This window comes from Rattus norvegicus, chromosome 9 (assembly GCF_036323735.1).
Source record: "Rattus norvegicus strain BN/NHsdMcwi chromosome 9, GRCr8, whole genome shotgun sequence".
In the NCBI taxonomy this organism is placed as follows: domain Eukaryota; kingdom Metazoa; phylum Chordata; class Mammalia; order Rodentia; family Muridae; genus Rattus; species Rattus norvegicus.
In genome coordinates, this window is record NC_086027.1 from 77190338 (window position 1) to 77207568 (window position 17231).

Genomic DNA, 17231 nt, shown 5'->3' on the forward strand with positions numbered 1-17231 from the left:
AACTAACGCATCTCTGGAATACAAGAGTATCAGTAGTGAGTTGTTTCTTACCAAAGCTCTTTGAAGCTCTGATAGGGAAAAGGCCAGTAGCCAAACTGGAAGGAGGAAGACACTGGGTTAGATGTTACTGCAATGGTGCTGACAGCGGTGTGTGTATTATAATTCAAAGGATGTCCAAGCACCACATGCTCATAAATTTTCTGTATGGTAAATATTTCATCAAAAACATATAAATGATGCCAAGAACAGATTAGAAAGAGTCTAGATATTTTCACTCTTGAGTGCTTTCACAATGCATTTTAGCAAAGACAGATTTTATTTAAGTTCATTGCTTATTATTATTTTCTAAAAAATATTCCTTTTTTAAAAGGTTCAGTTCCTAATGTTAAGTAAGTTGACTTTGGGTGGTTTGAGTTTTGAAGTGCATCAATTTCATATGGCATAGCAAATAACTCAGACTGAAACATGATATTTCCAATAAATATTTGACAATGAAGCCACCATAAATGCCAAATCAAAAATGATTTCCCTCATGTTCATGTCCTCTGTAATGAATCATTTTACATTTTATATCCCTACCTTCACAAGAACCTAGTCGATAAAAGAATTTTTTTATACTTGCAAAATAAACTTTTACTAAAAGACGGGCAAGAAATAATGAGAGTGGATGATCGTGAATCAGGCCTTGAAATTCTAAAACACTCATGACAAAAGGCTGTGTAACTACTTCCACAACGAAGTCGTGTCTTTAGAAGATTATGACAGCTCTGCTGTCACAGGAAACTGCGGAAAAACCTTAAAAAGCCATCCATCTTAAAGGTTGCTTCCCAACAGTGTGAACCATCCCGAAACGTAGCTATAATTCAACTCGATTTTCCTAAATGGGATTTCCTAAAGAAATTTTCTCTACTGAGAAAATTGAACTACAGCAGAGACACAAACTTATCATTGTGATGTGGTTTCACGTGCTTAGCAACATACTTTTATCAGGTCAGTTAAATATATTTTGAGAAGTAAGTTGGAATTTCAAAGCAAAGCGTATTTTTCTACTGATTGCTTCACATACTGGTAAAAGGCCACTCATTATAAAATGTTCCACTTTGTCACTGTGCATTTGAAGACTGTGGGAATCATTGTTTGGTTTAGTTGCTTGTTTGTTGCATTATTTTAGGAGGATAACTTTGTATAGAAGAGAAACAGACGCCTTTCCTCTCATCTTATCGCAGTATAGAGTATCTGTCAAGCCCTGGCGGTCCAAATGTAACCTTTAGACTCAGTAGGATGTAATTTCTGATTTTCTATATTATGTTTTCGTTAATATTTTCACACAACAGTCCTTTCCTTGACATGTGTCTCCTCACTGTTTGCTTGTCTCACCAGCAATCTGGCAAGAATAGTAGAGGAACAAAACTCTGAGAAATGAAGAACTACTATTTCTGCACTAAAAAATCACACAGAAATGTTTAGTTGGACATTTCACAGGGATGGTCTCTAGAAAACAATCAAACATTAACCCAATCTTATTTGCACATGCCTCAGTGCTGTCAGTCTGGATGGCTCCCAGTGATTTGTACGTGAGCAACAGAGGCATTAGTTTAACCAAAGAGTTATGACTTAACAATATTGTTTTTGTTTTGAAGACAAGATCTCACTGTGTAGCCTAGGAACTGGTTTGGAACTTATGATTCCCCTGCCTTAGCTTCCCAAGGGCTGGGATTATAGCTGTGTACCATCAGCCATGACTAATCTTCACTCTTTATGAGGTCCTTTCAAAACAAGATAAAACTGGCTGAAACACATATTTAAATTCCTACAGATCTCTCTTGGATATATTACTATTACAAACCAAGCTGACTTTGAGAGATTTCCTCATGTGTGTTCAATGAATCTCTAAGTAGCTCAGATAAGACACTATTGAGATCAATAGGGTCAAACAGAGAGCTGCAATTATTCTATAACTCCTTATCAATGGTGGTTGTTTCGAATATTGATTTGATTTTGGATGCCCATTCAAAAGTGATTGACATTCTCAAGTGTATAAAAGAGTAATGGTGTCAAGTTCAAAGACAGAGAAAACAGAAATAACCAACTGATAGTTCAAGTTATGTTGTGATTTGGAAATGGTATAATGAAATACATGTTCTCCATACTACTTGTGAAACTATCAGAAGAATTGTGAGCCACAAATGAATTTTGTTAATTTGCTTAAAAGTCCATACTTTAATTTTAATGATTTTATTTAAAATTCAGAAATGATGAAGAATATTTATTATTTTAAGTGCAACTGCCTTATAGGAAACAGTATGTCCCAAAAGTAAGCTACTTATGATTTAAATATACATTATTGTCCAATACCATATCTGAATTATGGTATTTCTCTCATATTATCTATGTAAGAAGATACATAAATTCTACATAAACATCCATATGGGTTTTCTCATTTATCTATTTTTAAAGGCATCAAATCATTAAAGCATATAGAAAAGTCAGTATAACCTATGATTAAACTCAAATATTTATATTTTGTTACACCTCTTTGATTTAATATTAATAAATAACTATCTTTCAAAAGTGAGAACACTTGTGTTTTTTTTTTTTTACTAATTGGTAAAACTTTCAAAGCAAATCATGATAAATCCCTGAAATATTTCAAAGGACAAAGCAAGTTTACCAACAAATAAAAAGTTAATGAAATTTATAATATACATATATTTATGATACAGGTATATTTACTCCTCATTTTGGAGTAAACCTTATTCCAAATTAGGATGAAACAAGTAAATTCTACTTTTATAATCACTGATGCTGTATTTTGCAATTGATGACAGGGACTTCTACTTTTAGAAGCTTAGCTAAATAATTTAGAAGTTAAACTAATTAATTGGGAAACAAGTCTTCAGAATTTGTTCTATCAGACTGGAACTGCCTCACTGTTTATTTATGGGCATTAAAGATTAAAAGTAAAAAGATGGTTCCTGGCGCATGTGTAAGGAGATAAAAATGTAACAGGACAGACCGTGATAAATCCTACAGGTGTGTTTCTTATAAAGGAACATTCTGTTTCAAACTTTCAGATTCTCATATATAACACAAGAGTATAACCACTCTTCAGTGTGAAGCTTTTCCTATCTGTGGAGTTTTATTTACCTCATTGTGACCTCACAATTGTGGCAGAAGGACAGTTTAAAGTAGGTTATGTGCCTCCAACTATGGGGTATGGTGTTGCTATGGAACAACTTAAATAAACATGAACATCCCTTGAAATAATAAAAACAATACAGTTGGAAACTATCTGATCTATCAATTTCATGCCTGAGAACTGAGGAATATGGTGTGGCTATGCCAGCATCAAATCAAATACATCTAATAAATATCCTTCCCCATTTTGTCGAGTATTTACAAGTTATACTAGTCAAAGTACTCATGCGTATGCCCTCTACCCTCCAAAGTGCCTCTCTGCACACAGTATGTGTGTGTGTGTGTGTGTGTGTGTGTGTGAATGTGAGTGTGTGTGAGAGTGTGTGTGTGAATGTGAGTGTGTGTGAGAGTGTGTGTGTGAATGTGAGTGTGTGTGTCTGAGTGTGTGTGAGTGTGAGTGTGTGTGACTGTGAGTGTGTGTGAGAGTGTGTGTGAGTGTGAGTGTGTGTGAGTTTGTGTGTGTGAGTGAGTGTGTGAGTGTATGTGTGTGTGAGTGTGTGTGAGTGTGTGTGTGAGTGTGTGTGAGTTTGTGTGTGTGAGTGAGTGTGTGTGAGTGTATGTGTAAGTGTGTGTGGGTGTGTGTGAGTGTGTGCGTGTGTGCGTGTGTGAGTGTATGTGTGTGTGTGAGTGTGTGTGTGAATGTGTGTGAGTGTGTGTGAGTTTGTGTGTGTGAGTGAGTGTGTGTGAGTGTATGTGTAAGTGTGTGTGGGTGTGTGTGAGTGTGTGCGTGTGTGCGTGTGTGAGTGTATGTGTGTGTGAGTGTGTGCGTGTGAATGTGTGTGAGTGTGTGCGTGTGAGTGTATGTGTAAGTGTGCGTGTGTGAGTGTGTGCGTGTGTGAGTGTATGTGTGTGAGTGTGTGTGTGTAAGTGTGTGTGTGTGTGTCATCATAAAGGCAGAGTATCAGTATTATCTTTATCAAGTATTTTTACTGTATAATTGTAGGATGTGTCCTACAATTTCAGTACACTCAGAGGTAAGAAAAGGAATGCCAGCTGCCCTAGGGTTGTTATGACAAGTGGTTGTTTACTGCCTGATATGGTTGATGGAAACTAAATGTAAGTTCTCTGGAAGAGTAGTGTGGACTCTTAACCATTGAGCCATCTCCCTAGTCTCTCTACCAATTTGTAATCATTATTGCCTCTAATACACAAATACAGAAATTAAATGGAAATATCTTTCATTTATCCAGAAACGTAGTTACCATTGGGTCTAATTGTGTCCTTTCCGAAAACCTTACAATAATATAGACAAAGATATGTAAAAGAGGTTGCAACATACCTTCTTATGGGGATAGTTATGCTTCCTATGTTGACTTTGCTATTGATCAAAAACCTGCTTGTCAAGTTTATTAAAACAAAACCCCAAGAATGTATTCAAAATTGCCAACTTGGTCAAAGTATAACTTTGAAAATAAGAACAGCTTCAACTGTTTGTTATTTAGGTAAGTACTTTAAATATGGTAAAAATTTTATTGAAATAAAAACAATGAATTTGAGAGCCAATAGATTCTCTTGGTTATTATAAGGCACCATGAACAACTTTCCAACTACAGATAAACCAATGAAATAAGACCATTAATACTGTACTGTCTTCCTGAATTTCTGGGATGGGCTAGAAATCGAGTGTGTGGAAACTCTCAGGAATCTAAGCAATCGACTCTAGCTAGGACTCCTAGCAATGGAGAATATGGAGCTTAAATTGGTCTTCTGTAATCAGCCAAGAATTCCAGTGGGGATACTGGGACACAAACCCAACCACCAAACCTTCTACGTACAATTTGTCTTGTCTATAAGATGTGCTGGAGTAAAGGTGGCACAGAAATTGTTGGAGCGGCCAACCCATAACTGGTCCAGCTTGAGGTTCATGCCATGAGAGGTAGCCCACCCCTGACACTGCCTAGACAGCTAAGACCCAGAGGCTAGATAACCCAGAGACCTAGGATTGAACCAACTATGACTGACCAAAAAATGTCAATGAAATGATTCTTCATGATATTTCGCTATACTAATAGCAGAATGGTGCCTAGTCCCAAGTCTCATTGGAGAGGGTTCACTTACTAACTAACGGAGACATGCAGAGACCCACAACCAAACTAGATGAAGCTTAAAGATTCTTGTAAATGCAGGTGAGGAAAGATTGTAGGAGTCAGTCAAAGACAGAACAAGAAAACCCTCAAAATCAACTAGCCTGGACCCATAGGGCCTCACAGAGACTGAACTTCCAAGCAGGGAGCCTGCAGGGGACTGACCTAGGTAGGCCCTGTGCCATATCTAATAGTAATATAGATTGCTCTTCATGTGGGGCCCCTAAAAGTAGGAGCAGGGACTGTCTCTTACTCTGTTGCCTTCCTTTTGGACCTTCTCCTCCTACAGGTTGCTTCTGGTAGCATTAATACCAGAGGAGGTGTCTAAGTCTCCCTGTAATTTGCTATGCTACGGCTGGTTGACAGCCATGGGAGGCCTTCACTTTTCTGAAGAGAAATGGAGGAGGAGTGATTGGGTATGGAGGTGGGGGTAAGAGGTGGGAGGGAGTGACTGGAAGAAAAGGAGGGAGGGAACCTGCAGTTGGGATTTTTAAAAAGTGACTATCTTTCTGCATTGAAAATAATTTGCTTCTATGGGAATAACTCAAATACCAATTTGGTCTTAAGTAGCAACTTTAAATAGAAAGAATTTGGGTAGATTATAGATTTTTCCATTTTAAATCCCAAGTTGTAAGTTTTCTAATGAACAGTTTCACTTCATATGCAGTGCATTGCTGTCCAACTGTGTAATACAGATGCTATAATCATCATGTTAAATATAGGGCTACGTTTTGTACAGGGAAGGACAGCAAGAAGGTGATGTGTAAGCAGGATTGGTCACTTTCTGTTTCGGGACTCTCTATCCCGTTTATTTCCACCCCACACTCCTTTATTTTACAATGTAAGTGTTTGTATGAAAAACATACTGATACCCATAAGTCGTCTCCTCAGTAGATATTGCTTCATAGTAGAGAACACAACATGGACAAACATTTATTTAATTGCTTTTTTGGAAACCTTGACTATACATCTATTAGTATCTTACTGCTTTAACCCTTCTCTAACTACAATTATCTGTGTTACTATATGGTCTGAGTTCATTGACTCTTTTATGTGCTCAGATATAAAACTTGCATATCGCATTACTTTTGCTTACCTTCATATTAATTTCTGCCAGGATTGATGATTTTTTTATTAAGAAAAATATACTTTCTTTAAGGAAGACAAACTCATTTAGTGTGATTGTTACCTTCAGCTCCCTCATTGATTGGACTAGGAAACACTCCAGGTACACACACCCTTGCGCATGTGTATTACATGTTTCCAGGAAGGATTAACTGAGGGGGGAAAGAGCTTCCCTAAATGTGGGCCACAGCATCTCCTATGGCAGGGAACTTAGACTGAATTAAATGAAAAACAAGGCCAGAAGTACACCAGCATTTTCCTTTCTCTCTTACACATTTCTTTTTACAGTTCTTTTCCTCCCATATGACTGATACTTCCAAACTACAAGCTGAAATAAATCCTTCCTTGCTTAAATTCCTTTTTGTGAGGTAAGAGGTCACAGCAAAATGAGGAAAATGGTTAATACAAGACAGTGCCCATTGTATCACATGCTGTTCAATCTTTACTACAATAGTTCATATTTGGAACAAGAGACCTTGAAACACTGAGAAAGAAGGATTGATATCCCCTAGAGACACTCTAAGGGTTATTGCCTAGGGCAAGGAGAGCTACATTAAAACAGTATTTTTTTTTCTCTCTCTCTCTCAAATTATGCTTATTCTGACCTAGAATTCCACCTGCTTTATAAAAATGACACATTTTTCTTTTTGAGCAAATGAAAATGATCTGGGTCAGACTGTAAGGCTGATGTTGGTTGACAGTGACAGTTTGTAGTTGGTAAGATGTAGGTTTTACAGCATGTCTCCATCCTTTGATTACAGGTCAAGATTACTTGACTACATTTAAAATAGAGAGAAGTACTTAAGGAAGAACATAATTTTCCTCTTCCTAGGTGGGTTTGAATGTTTTTCGACAAGTCTTCACACTGTTGAATTTTCGCTTTCAATATGTAAATGCCAATTTCATTTTGCAATAGTATCATAAAATATTTCAACAATGACTTTAATATTGAGTCTATATGTAATTTAATATGTTCTTGTATTTCTAAGATTCAGTTTCTGAGGAAAAATTCTAATAGTTTCAGGATAGCTACCTTCTTCTTCTGATAGGCAATATTTATATCTATCTGAGTAGGGGTTTGTTTCTTTCTCGAAATGAGAAAGATGGTTTGTATGTTTGGCTTTGATATAAATAATATCATGGTTAAGGACAGAACTTTTATGTTATATGACTAATTTATGTATCTTTTAAATCTATGAATATATATAAAATTGAAAGGGAGTCAGAGAAAAAAGGAGAATTTTAAAGCAAGCAGGTGAATATTTCATGATTAGAGTTATTTTATCACAGCTTAAACCTATGAAACATACCATAAATGTCAAATAAACATTGATAGAATTTCCATCATATTTTATTCCATTACCTAGATTACATATATACGAGTGACTGTGGTTATAAAACCCAGACATTATAAACATTTAATTTTAAAGCACATTAAGCATTCAACTACTGTATCCTTTTATCTACTCACCACACCGGCAAGACAACCAAATAAATATGATAAGGAAGTAAACACTGAGTTTACATTCCTCGAAGCCTTAGCCACACTGCCTGTCACTATTGCTCCCAATGCTACAGAAGTTCCTAATTCTCCAACAGAACATAAGGTAGACATGATTCTATCATCATGGTTTCATAAAAGAAGGTGCCAAAAAACATTATTGGAGGTCATATTGCTTGTTTTTGTCTCTAACAATTTTTTTTCCTTTACCTCAACATTGGCATGTCTTCTCTGTGTCATAATTTAAATCATATTGAAAGATTATATTATTGGGATAAAAATGTCTAAGCCTTAAGATATCCAAGTAAAGCAGAACAGAGAGAAATACACTCAACAATAGAGATGGGAGGAGTCAAAGATGTCTGGACTCCCAAACTGGATTAAGACTCAAGATGATATCAAAACTCACCGACCTGCAGAAACTAGCAATAGGATAGAATCCTTTTAAACCTATGGATCTGAGGTTGGAGTACTTTAAAAATCTATTAATCATGTTGATGTCAGCATCCATGAGCATATTCAGATGAGCTTCTGCTTCTGTTGAAAAGGATGCTGTGTTTGATTGTGGTCCGAAGCTTTGAAGCACTACTTGGCATCTCCTTCCTTGGAGGTCTCACTGTTTAAACATAACAGATTTGATAGCTTGTTGGTAAGGTGAGGTCCAGCTTATCTCCACTAGGTCATCTTCATGTGAATCCGGTGGTTATACGGTTTTGTTCTAGGGATATTTCATTTTTTTTAATAACGGTTTTAGCTGACATTCATGGAGAGAATGAATCCTTAGAAGTGTGCCACTAGTGAAAGGAAATCCTGTCTAGAGTATGTTTCTTTACAAAGCTGTGTCACACCATCCTTTGGGCCCTCTGCTGGAAAAGTAGAATCAAGTCTCAAATAATGCCTTTTAAATTGTATCCTCTAGTATTATTGATGTAGGACAGTACTGTATCATACCTCTGTGGATGTAAAATAGCTTGTACCTGCTTTATGATACGTAGTAGTGACCGTGCTTTATCAGAGCTGTTTTTAATGATGTTGCTCAGAATGTTTTCTTTCCAGATGATGATTGAGAAGCTAATTTAAAAAAAAATGGTGCCAGGTACCACAAGAGTAACAGAACTGTGCTGTTTTCTCGGGTTTTGTTTTTTTACTTTTTTTTTTTTAATGGAGTGTGCTGGATGTCTCTACAGTTTTGTTCAGATGACTGCAGAACCTGGAAAAGCTGTTGCTGCTGTTGATGCATAACACACTGCTATTATTGGTCTTTTTATATAAATATAAATATATATATACAGATATATAATTTGAATTTTTTGAAACTTTACCTGTGCTGTCAACTTTCGAAAAAAGTATCCCCGTTTACTGTGTTGAGTTGGCACTGTACAGAAATTAACAGCCATATTGGTCTAGAAATGTTGAACTTAAGTTTTTTCCATTTGTACAGGGGTAACACACTGTATTAAATATGTAAGGTCTTATATACGTGGGTTTGATTACAAAAACTAATAAAGTATTCTCTAAATAAAAAAAAATCTATTAATCATTTTTCCAATTACAAAGTTTTGTATATACTTTTATCTACTTAATTTTTAAATTAATTACTTTAGAATGAAATGTCTCAGTATGTGGCATTTGGCATCCTAGAGTTTGCTATGTAGATCAAGCTGTTGTAAAAATCACAAAGATCTTTCTACATCTAAAGTCTAAGTGTTTTTCTGTTTTTTATATTACTCAGCCCCTCCTGGTATTTAACCTAGGCGCTATCAATATATTCCCAGTATATGTCAGCAATTGACAAATGTCATGAACTATGGCTATTTCATGGTTACAGTTATTTTATCACAGTTTAAACATGTGAAACATATCATAAATGTCAAAAAAACATTGATAAGTTTCTATTATCTTTCATTCCATTACCTAGATTACATATAAATGAGTCTAGTTATAAACACACATATTATAAACATTTAATTATAAAACATATTAAGTATTCAGTAACACACATACATATACATGTACATGTACATGTATATTGAACACATGTAAAGGGGATGAAAGGGCACAGAATCCTTACACTTATATAAGTGACACTAAGAAGAACTTAGTAAAGCTTGTGCAGTTCTAGAATGTAGAATCTAGAAGTTCACTATCCAATTCAAACGGTGATAATTTTAAAAATTAGCAAAATGTTTCCCGACTGTGCACACCTCAAGATAATGTAAACTTGGCTTTCAAGATGGAGGATAGGAAGAAAGCAGAGCCATTTGTAAAGTATTCAACTTGGCAAACTCCGAGGATCCAATTATTTCTATTTCGTGGGCCCATGGTACACTGGAAGGAACTCAAGTGGGAAATGAGAGGGTGTGGATGTTTCTGTCTATTCTATTTAAAAACCTCCCACAGAGGACTTGGAGCAAAGACAAACAAACTCTGTTTCACAAATGCTTTTGGTCATTGTACCTCGCTTGAAATAACATTTTCACTATATAATAGATTACACTTTATATATTTTAGGGGAGGTTTATTATGACTGGCTTCACAAAACAAATCTTAAAGCATTTAACACCAGCATTGGGTAATTTAACCTCCTTTTAAACATATATAAACATCTACCCCTTAATTAGAACACATTCCTAATTAAGGAGAAAACTTTTTTTCAAAAAAATGAATGCTTAGAAGATACTGTTATTCCCCAGATGCTGTGAATGCAGATTCACAGCCTCCAGAAAATGTAAAAGGAAAAAAGAATGTCGGGCCTAAACTAATTCAAACGGCATTGCAATAATATAATATCAAGACAACTTCACACTTTGCCTGAAACCATTTCATTTGCATGCAAAAGAAATCATTACTATAAAGAAAAGCTCGACATCTCCATGAAACATCCTCTTCCAAGCTAGAATATTAATTTTTCAATCTGTTCTTTTTCTATTATTTTTGTATTATTGAAATTATGTGTACCATTAACATTCAGTTCTTTGTAAATGTATGGATTGCTTATGGGCATCCAGAGATAATGTTTAAAATCTTTGTTTAGGAAATGGTCATTAAGGAAATTATCTCAAGGTAATACAAAGTTAGTATTTTCTTTTAAATTTCATAAATGATATACATCTCAAAGGTTTCTTCTCTGCCTTCTGATTTTTAAAAAGGATTGCATGACTTGATGCGGCCATCTGTAACATTATCTAAGCTAGTGGCTTTTCTGTACTTAGCATGCCATTCGCAACTACGTAGAATTTTAGTCTTTTAAAGAAAATCAGACTGAGAGTGAGGGACAGTGGAAGGATTCTGATGCCACTCTCTGTACTACGTTACTTGTTAGAACATTAGCAAGTTTCTGTGAGTACATTTTAAGATCACTAAGTGTATTCATACTTTGATAGTTGAAAATAGGTCAAGCAAATTAAAAGAAAACAAGTATAAATTTCAGATGTTATATCATGGGCTAAAATGTTATGTAGTTTTGTTTTATTATAAAGTAATGTTAGCACGGTGACAGTATAATAATTTAAAAGGCGAGAGGAGGAGTTCTAGACAGGGGAAAATGAAAGAAATGAGACAGAAGGAGGAAGGGAGGGAAGGAGGGAGGGAGAGAGAGAGAAAGAGAGAGAGAGAGAGAGAGAGAGAAATCTACACATAATGTTTTATTTTTAAAAAGATCAGATTTTGCCTTTATTCCATAGGTAATTTTTATTTTGCCTATTATTTCAAAATGCCACAGGAGCAAGTCATCTTGTCAACTATTGCGATAGAAATAATAATGATCTCTGTGTGTATACTTCTCCATCTCGGAAACATAAAACCAAAGAGTAGATCAGCCAACTGATTTGAAAAGAGGGTGGATTAAAGCTCTTGTTTTCACCAGTGCTTCTCTTTCAAAGCTTTAACTACATAAATGAAGTTATCATTGTTTTAAAATGAATTTCTAAATAATGTGGTCTTGGCAGCTTTTGTGAATTTTTATAGCCATTTATGAGAGTCAAAAAAAATGACCTACTAGAAAAGTACATAATTTACAGGGAGGATGTTTGAAGCCAGTGTAACTTCTGCAATTTTAATGTGTTTTGTGTTTAATATTTTTGCTAATGATTACTAACCGGAATATTAAGACAGAATGATGCCATATATTTTATATAACTAAATATACCTTATGTATTAAGAGGTGCATGTGCACATGTGCAGCGCTCTCTCTCTCTCTCTCTCTCTCTCTCTCTCTCTGTACATATTATTTATCATTTTGACTAGAATTTTAAAAAAGACCACCTATACTTTAGTAGTGATTGGTGGTTCAGTGATACTAAAAACTGTTATCTCACAATACATGAGTGAGTTCTTACATATACCATCTTCTGTTGTCCAAACCTTGTTCCCCAAGTTAACTGATCAATAAAAGGTTAAAGCCTGTGATTGGGCAGTAGATAGAGGTAGGTGGGGAGGAAGAAGAAAAAAAGGAGGAGCAGGAGGAGGAGGAGCAGGAGCAGGAGGAGGAGCAGGGGCAGGAGTAGGAGCAGGAGGAGCAGGAGCAGGAGGAGGAGCAGGAGGAGGAGCAGGAGGAGGAGCAGGAGGAGGAGGAGGAGCAGGAGGAGGAGGAGGAGCAGGAGGAGGGGCAGGGGCAGGAGGAGGAGCAGGAGGAGGAGCAGGAGGAGGAGCAGGAGGAGGAGCAGGAGGAGGAAAGAAGTGGACACGGGGTAGTTGGATCATGAGCTCATGGCCAAGAGGGCTGGCCTGATGGGATAGGTGCAGCCCATGTGAACCATGGCAAGTGTTGTTGCTGCTCTTAGAATGCTGGTTTCATGTGTTTCACTTTCAGCCTGGGGCTTTCTCTATGTTCTCCTATGTGCCAATCCTGGTCCCATTTCTGTTTTCAAATTCTGGGCTGTCACTCACCATCATATATTAGCTATCACATATTCACGACTCATTTCTCCTTCCTTATGTATTCATCTGGCCAACTTCAAAAGTATATCACCTCAAATTACTAGATGGTCAGGTCAATATTTAAGTAAAAATAGCCTTGGTGGATAAAACATAATACTTAACAGAATCAATTTCATTTGTGAGTTAAACTTTCTGAGAGACACAGCAATATACAACAATACAAGTGTGCTTTAGATGGTGTGCCTTCCTGGATGAGTTCAATGGAGTTTTCTTTTTTGAATTTATGTAACTGTTTCTTCCATTCTGCTCTAAAGTGTTCAATAAAGCTAATAATCCATTGAAGATGAGGTCAGGATTTTATCCATTTTTCTTTGTCAATTCTGTCATTAGTTTTACTGCATCTTTTACATCTTATCTGTGAATTTCTTTGAGTTAATGTGAATGCATAGTCACCAATTTTGATAGCAAAATTTCCTACTTTGAAGTGAGCATGACTATCAGCTACCTAAAGGTTTCATCTGACCTTGTTCTTATCTAATGAAGAAGTTCTTTTCCTCCTAATAATTCCTATCATTTTCATATGCATTGGTGTGTTCTGCTATTTAAATGTCTGAGTTCACATGTGTGTGTACGTGTGCAGAAACACATAAACACACACACACACACACACACACACACACAGACACACACAGTCTTTATTTCTATGTTCTGGGTCATATAGACCAAACATGTTGCATAGCTTTCTCAAAACAAGATGATCTCCATTTGTGTCTTATCTCCTAAGCTTATTTTAATTTAAAGAATATCTATTTTTAATTTCCTCAAATAAAATGGTCAATATATGCTTTTAAGATATTAAACTTTGGCTCTTTCTCCATCCATAAATGTATTTCTATTCTGTTTCCAGAACTTCTTTCTTGAGTACCTTATTTCTCAGTTATCCCATTTTTCATCCCCTTTGCTATACTGTGTGCTTTATTTTACCATTTAAATGACAGGAAAGTTTAAGGCTTACTGTTAGTATCTAATGTTACTGGTTGAATATAGCTCACAATTCATAGCCTCTAATGAGCTCCAGGAGGTTATAGATACTATTAAGGTAGTATTGAGGTTTAAAGACAATAAATGGATTTAAGGAAGCTATAAAACACACAGAACTGTCTTCATAGCATTGCCTTTGCATGTGAAGCAGCTTAGTAGAGAGGAAGATGTGTACTCTGACATCTGAACCCCAGTCCATGTTCTGTAACTTATTAGCCAGGTGAAAGTTTGAAGATTGCTTTTCTTATCCTGTTTCTTATAATGCTAGTGGTAGCAGAAATAACTATTATTACATACATAATCTGAAAACCAATGATATTTCATTACTCCCAAGGAATCTTTTGGGAATGATCTTAGAATATGAAAGCACAGTCTGCATGAATTCCAAGAAATTTTTGAAAGAAAAAGTCAGTACCATGACTCAGTAAGAAACTATGTTTTTGATGTAGTTTTGTTTTGTTTATGTTTTTGTCTTTTCTCTCTTATTGGTCTCTTTTCCCTCTGGTATCTAGAACAATGTAGACATTTACTTTGGGATTTGGACCTGGAAATTCAACTCTAGTATTTTGTATCAAGAAGGTCAATACAGATGTAAATTTGAAAATGTTGATTTGTTCTATAAAATAAAAATACTTATTTACCAAACAAGTCAACTTTGTTTAGTTAAAGCATCATGTTGTTTTATGTTTACACCGTTGAAAGTGTCTATAATCTATAAATGACTCATGCATATGGAATTCATTATTCTGAGCAGCAGAACATGATGTCATAAAAAAATCACAATGACTGCAAGCATTGAGAGCCTATAAAAGGCGGGTCTCCATTTCCTTATCTCTCACTCTTTAGTACTGAGTAACCATGGAGTCAAATCACTTTCCCAGTAAGCATGGATAGTGGCTGAGAGTAAAATCACTGTGAAGGAATTTCACTGGTAAATAAAACTGTACCCCTTTAATTAGTGCCTCCTTACATACATAATACGCAAAAATAATTGTATGTTTATAAAAGAATGATTAGTTAGGGAATGTGCTGAGGTAATAAGAAAAAAAAAGCATGAAGAGAGCAATTTACTCTAATATCTACACATCATTTTATGTAACAGCATCACAGAAGGGGTCCCAGTTAATTAGATTCCTTTAGTTAAATAGGAAATATGAGAAAGGGTAATTTCTTAGACTTTAATACTGTACATGCCTAAGTTTTATGGGTAAATAACTCTGACTCCTTTATTAACATGAAGCAGGCATAAAAATAGAAGTTTTGACCTAAGTGTAAAAGATAGTTTTATTTAACTATTGGCCATATGAAGAATACCAAAATAGAATAATATCAATATTATTATGAATATTGGGAATATAGCATAATTTTATGAATATATACAGTGTAACTCGATATACAAATAGTTTTGTATTATGAAAGCAGATAAACTGGGACTTGTAAATGTGGGTCCAAGATATCATATGCTAATCTTATAAAAACTTATAAACGTTTGCTTCACTGGCAAATATATAGGTATATGTAATGGGTCCAGGATAACATGTTTTCTTTTGGATCTGTTTGACTCATCTCATCTGTAACCTACTACTGCTGATAAAATAAACACCCTTGTGTGACATAGCATTTTTCCACTGTTCTTTTGTGAGTAAAACCATTAAGAGTAAGTATTAAATCATGGCTTCATTATTATTGGTTTGTAGCAGTACAACTCAATACATATATATCACAATGGAAAGAATTTAAAATGTTTTAATTAACACAATCTACCCAAAATTAACATTTAACGTGCCTAAATTATTGACACAGTTTTACCACTTCTATTTTCCTATGATTTTCTTACCACTGGGGTACATGAGGGAAAACCAAGCCCCTCTAGCTATTCTCATTAGTCACAGAGCACACATGGCTATGAGCAATGTACTTCACCAACAATCATAAGGAAGACTCACAACTCTCAGAGACTAGAAATTTAGGCTCAGAGCTCTTTAGTCACAACTGAAGGGAAAATCAGCATCTGCAGCCTACAGGAAGACTTCCATGTAACCTACAGAGTGTTCAATGACAGAAACAACCTCAGGTCTAGGAAGTAACACAAGGTTGCTGGAGGAAATAAAGTTTCATTTTTGATTCTAGAGACAAGTCACAGACAAAGGGAGTTGGAAGTCCAGGATTGCAGACTCTGTCACAATTCTCCTTATACCAACCACTTGTGCAACCAAACACTAACACACATGTTGATGTGAAAGGAACTTACGGATGAAAATAATTTTCACCTCCCTCTGTCGGGGAGACAATACGTGGGGGCTTCACCTAAGCACAAGAGCACTCAAATCTCAGGCCACAAACAACTATAAGGGTTTATCAACTGGAATGCTGTACAGCAATGCTGAAGACAAATGCTACTGTGGTGTTTTGGATAAACACCTTCCACTATGCTTGTGAGTATTTTTGTAAACTTTAAATGGTATTGTCCAATAATAATTAAGAAAGAGACTGTAGGCTCCAACTGAGAACACAGATGTTAGCATGCTGACACCGGAAGTATCATAACCAACCAGGACAGGCCTGCCATTTTCCGGACACAATTGAATATTGAGTCTCTGAGGTGGTGGGAGTGTACCTTGGAGCACAAGTCTTGCAGTTAGTTAAGTACTCCTTTAGTCTGTCTAGTCACAAAGTCTTAATTGTTAAGTCATCATCGAATACATAATTCTGTTCTGTGCTATGTTACCTTTTAAAATAGGCCTAGAAACTGCATTATAATCAGCAAAGGTGTAAATTCACTATTGTCATTACACTAGGAAAATTTACCAATTATTTGCTGCTACACAATAATCCTGCTCTTTTTTTTTCTATACAGATCTGAACTAACTTTATACACATAATAATTTAAACAACAGTTCTTGGAGTAGACCTTGGAGGAGACCTCAGACTAGACTACTGAAATGAACCTGGTTGACGTTAAGATTCAGGAATTTCAGAACATTTTCCACCATTGAGGTTTCACTTGCTACATTTGATATCAGAGCATCTGTAACTGCTAAGGCTGAAGACATTTGTGAGATGTGAAGCAGTTCTGCTATCTGTCTGCATCAGAAATAAATGGGTGTAAAACATAATGATGTGTTTACCACAGAAAAATGCTCTTAGCTCAAGCTGCGTATTTTAAGTACTTCCCTACTCAATTAATACTTGGTCCTTACAGTTAACATTTTATCATTTTAATGATACCTTTAGTCAATTCTACTTTAGTCCAAAAGACAAAGGCCTGAAGAGCCTTTGCTGACTTTCAGTCATTAATAAGGATTAGTTTGGGCACATTCTTATGCTCGCTCATTTTGAATGCCGCCATGTTGCTACTGTCTGGAATGCTTTGTAGTATGAATACTGTAGCATGAACATTTTGA

General features: G+C 35.7%; 1 protein-coding gene across 5 annotated transcripts in view; it reads right to left on the minus strand.

Moving 5' to 3' along the window:
- The window catches only part of Erbb4 (erb-b2 receptor tyrosine kinase 4), a 1072248-nt gene that overhangs the window by 216952 nt on the left and 838065 nt on the right, over positions 1-17231 (minus strand). The window lies entirely within an intron of this gene.